The sequence below is a fragment of the Eubalaena glacialis genome, chromosome 14 (assembly GCF_028564815.1).
Source record: "Eubalaena glacialis isolate mEubGla1 chromosome 14, mEubGla1.1.hap2.+ XY, whole genome shotgun sequence".
NCBI lineage: Eukaryota > Metazoa > Chordata > Mammalia > Artiodactyla > Balaenidae > Eubalaena > Eubalaena glacialis.
The window spans coordinates 80,407,069-80,412,209 of record NC_083729.1 but is presented as its reverse complement, the minus strand read 5'-3'; the positions used below and the strand labels follow the sequence as shown (position 1 = coordinate 80,412,209).

At 34.2% G+C, this 5,141-nt stretch overlaps 1 pseudogene; it reads right to left on the bottom strand.

Annotated features, from left to right (window-relative positions):
* Positions 1-4,194: 4,194 nt before the first annotated feature.
* Positions 4,195-4,798, bottom strand: LOC133105133 (high mobility group protein B1-like; annotated as a pseudogene).
* Positions 4,799-5,141: the final 343 nt, after the last annotated feature.

Sequence of the window (5,141 nt, the reverse complement as noted above, 5' to 3'; positions counted from 1 at the left end):
TCAACAAGAAAAAAAATCAATGAAACCAAAAAGCTGGTTCTTTGAAAAGATCAGTGAAATTGATAAACCCCTAGTCAGGATAACCAAGAAAAAAAGATAAGGACAAATTACTAATCTCAAAAGTGAAGAGGGGCCATCACTACTGATACCATGAACATTAAAAGAATAGTAAAGGAATGTTATGAACAACTCTGTGCCCACAAATTTGATAACTTGAATGAAATGGACCAATTTCTTGAAATACACAATCTATCAAAACTTACACAAGGAGGAATAGGCAATATGAGTAGGCCTAAATCTATTAAAGAAATTGAATCAATAATTAATAAACTTTCAAAACAGAATGTACCAGGTCTAGATTGTTTCCCTGGTGAATTTTACCAAATATCTAAGGAAGAAATTATACCAATTCTCTATAATCTCTTCCAGAAAATAGAAATAGAGGGAATACTTCCTAACTCATTCTATGAGGCCAGCATTACCCTAACCAATTACTGAAACCAGAGAAATATATTACAAGAAGGAAAAAAAAAAACCTACACAGTGATATCTCTCATGAATAATGGTGCAAAAATCCTCAATAAAATGTTAACAAATAGAATCCAAAAATGTATTTTTAAAATGTATACACTATGGCCAAGTGGGATTTATTACTCCACGTATGCAGAGCTTGTTCAATATTTGAAAATCAATCAATATAATCTACCACATCAGCACACTAAAGAAGAAACATCATATGATCAAATGCAGAAAGAACACTCAACAAAATCCAACACCCATTTATAATAAAAACTCAGCAAACTAGGAATAGAGAGGAACTTCCTAAGCTTGATGAAGAATATGTATAATAAACCTGTAGCTAACATCATACTTACTGGTGGAAAGCTAGACTCTTTCCCTCTAAGATCAGGAACTAGGCAGGGATGTCTCCTCTCACCACTCCTATTCAAATTGTACTAAAAGTCCTTGTTAAAGCAATAAGGCAAGAAGAGTAAATAAAAAGTATACAGGCCAAGAAGGAAGAAATAAAACTTTGTTCACGCAGATGATATGACTATCTCTGTAGAATATCTCAAAGAATTGACACGGTAGCAACAACAACAACAAAGTCCAAAATTCCTGGAACTAATAAGAGATTATAACAAGGTTGCCAAACATAAGGTTAACATACAAAAGTCAATTGCTTTGCACAGCAAAGGAAACCATTAACAAAACAAAAAAATAACCTATAGACAGGGATTGCAAACGATGTGACTGACAAAGGGTTAATATCCAAAGGGTGAATATCCAAAATATACAAACAGCTCATACAACTCAATATCACAAAAACAAAAAACTTAATTAAAAAATGGGCAGAAGACCTAAATAGGCATTTCTCCAAAGAAAACATACAGATGGCCAAAAAGCACTTGAAAATGTGCTTTCAATATCGCTAATTATTTGAGAAATGAAAATCAAAAGCACAATGTGGTATCACCTCACACTGGTCAGAATGGCTTTCATCAAAAAGTCTATAAATAATAAATTCTGGAGAGGGTGTGGAGAAAAGGGAGCCCTCCTACATTGTTAGTGGGAATGTAAATTGGTGCAGCCACTATGGAAAACAGTATGGAAGTTCCTTAAAAAACTAAAAATAGAGTTACCATATGATCCAGCAATCCCACTCCTGAGTATATATCCAGAAAAACATAAAACAAAAACTCTAATTCAGAAAGATACTTGCACCCCATTGTTCATAGCAGCACTATTTACAATAGCCAAAACATGGAAGCACCCTAAATGTCCATCAACAGATGAATGGATAAAGAAGATGTGGTATGTATATGTGTGTGTATATATATATATATATGTGTGTATAAACATACATACACACATATATACATACATATATATGTATATACGTATGTATATATATATACATATGTGTATATATATACATATGTGTGTGTGTGTATATATATATATATATATATATATATATATATACACACAATGGAATATTACTCAGCCATAAAAAAGAATGAAATATTGCCATTTGCAGCAACATAGATGGACCTAGAGAATATTATATTTAATGAAGTAAGTCAGACAAAGATAAATACTATATGATATTACTTATATGTTGAATCTAAAAAATAATACAAATGAATCTGTATGCAAAACAGAAACAGACTCAGAGACATAGAAAACAAACTTATGGTTACCAAAATGGAGAGGAAGGGAGGGAGGGACAAATTAGGAGTATGGAATTAACAGATACAAACTACTATACATAAAACAGATAAGCAATAAGGATTCACTGTATAACACAGGGAATTATATTCAATATCTTGTAATAACCTATGATGGAATAGAATCTGAAAATATATATATAACTGAATCACTTTGCTGTACACATGAAACTAACACAATATTGTAAATCAGTTACACTTCAAAAAAACAGTCAATTGCTTTGGTATGTGCCAGCAATAACCAATTGGAATTTTAAAATTTAAAAATTACACCATTTACATTAGCACCCTCCCCCCTCAGAAGGACATGCTTAAGTATCAATCTAACAGAATATGAACAGAGCTATTTAAAGAAAACTACAAAACTCTTATAAAAGAATTGTGGAAAGGAGATCAATATTATTAAGATGTCAGTTTTTCATACTTGAGATCAATGCAATCACAATCAAAATCCCAAGTTATTTTATGGATGTTGACAGATTCTAATGTTTAGAGAGGCAAAAGACTCAGAAATAGCCAACACAATATTGAAAAGAAGAACAGGGAATTCCCTGGTGGTCCAGTGGTTAGGATTTGGCACTTTCACTGCAGGGGCCTGGGTTCTACCCCTGGTTGGGGAACTAAGATCCCGCAAGCTGCATGTGGCCAAAAAAAGAACAAAGTTGGAAAACTGACACTACAAAACTTTAAGACTTATGGTAAAGCTACAGTAATCAAGACAGTATGATATTTGGCAAAAGAAGAGATAAATAGGTCAATGAAAAGAAATAGAGAGCCCAGAAGTAGAATCACACAATATAGTCAACTGATCTTTGACAAATGAGCAAAGACAATTCAATGGAAAAAGGATAGTCTTTTCAACAAATAATACTGGAACAACTGGACATCCACATGGAAAAAAAAGAATCTGGGCATATACCTTACATCTTTCACAAAAATTAACTCAAAAAGGATCATAAGTCTAAAGGTAAAATGCAAACTATAAAACTTCTAGAAGATAACAGAAGAAAAAATCAGCACAATCCATGAAAGAAAAATCTGTGAAGTTGAACTTCAAAAAAATTAAAAACTTCTGGTCAGAGAAAGACACTAAGTGAATGCAAAGACAAGTCAAAGACTAGGGGAAAATATTTGCAAGACACATACTTGATAAATGACATATATCCAAAATATACAAAGAACTCTTAAAACTGAACAATAAGAAGACAACCCAATTGTAAAATGGGCAAAAGATCGAGCAGACACCTCACCAGAAAGACATACATATATCAAATAAACATATGAAAATATGCTCACCATTATATGTCAGAAGGGAATTGCAAATTAAAACCAATGAGATACCACTACACACCCATTAGATTGGCTAAAATCAAAACATTGACAACACCAAATGCTGACGAAGTTGTAGAACAACAGGAACTCATTGGGGGTGGGAATACAAAATGGTACAGTCACTTTGTAGGGTTTTTGTTTTGTTTTGTTTTTGTTTGTTTGCTTTTTTCTAGTAAAAAATTGTATTTACTTAGAAGTATTCAGAATGTTAACAAAAGAGCTGCAACTTTTTTTCTTTCTTTTGCAATTACGGAGTGGTATTCAGTTAACAGAACAACAATTATTTCATATAAGTTGCATGAGAGACAACTGAAGATGAAAAAACTACCATCCCCATATATAACTAATTTGTGCTGTGCACCAACAAGAACCTGCTTTAAATTTCCATGCCAATTTACAACCCCCATACCGTACCAGGCAAGGTTAGTGGCTGTGGAAAGTACCACCAGGACACTGCTATCTAAATACACATTCAGTAGTGTGTTAACTGTACAAAAAAGGGCACTGTACAGTTCAAAAACAAAAACATACACAGCCTTACATTTCAATTTTTTTCTTTAAAAGGGGTGAGTTGTGTACGGGGGGGTTAAATACTTTATGGACAAGAAAAAAAAACTGCACTAGAACCAACTTATTCATCATCTTCTTCTTCTTCCTCTTCATCCTCATCTTCCTCTTCTTCCTTCTCTTTCTTTCTTTTTTCAGCCTTGACGATTCCCTTTTTTGCTGCATCAGGCTTCCCTTTAGCTCCTTATGCAGCAGTATACTTTCTGTACTTTTCCTTCAGCTTAGGAACCTTCTTCTCATAAAGCTGCTTTTCATCTGCAGCAGCATTACTCCACATCTCTCCCAGTTTTTTTGCAACATCACCAATGGATAGGCCAGGATGTTCTCCTTTGATTTTTGGACGATACTCAGGACAAAACAAGAAAAAGGCTGAAGGAGACCTCTTAGGTGCATTGGGATCCTTGAACTTCTTTTTTGTTTCCCTTTAGGAGGGATATAAGTTTTCATTTTTCTTTCATAACAGGCCTTGTCTGCCTTTACCATGTCTTTGAATTTTCCTTTCTCTTTAGCAGACATGGTCTTCCACCTCTCTGAGCACTTGTTAGAAAACTCTGAGAAGTTGACGGAAGCATCTGAGTGCTTTTTCTTGTGCTCCTCCTAGCAAGTTTTACAAAGAATGCATATGATGACATTTTGCCTCTCGGCTTCTTAGGATCTCCTTTGCCCATGTTTAAGTATTTTTCCTCAGCGAGGCACAGAGTCGCCCAGTGCCCGTCCAGCTCTCACTTGCCTGGGCACTGTCTCTATGGAGCTCAATGACTGTATAGCCACTCTGGAAGACAGTTCGGCAGTTTCTTACAAAACAAAACATACTCTTACCATACAATCCAGCAGTTGCATTCCTTGATATTTACCTAATGAGTTAAAAACAAATTCACATCAAAACTTGTACACGTGTTTATAGCAACCTTATTCATACCTGCAAACACTTGGAAGCAACCAAGATGTCCTTCAATGGGTATATATATAAACAAACTGTGGTATATTTATACAATAGAGTATTTTTCATCA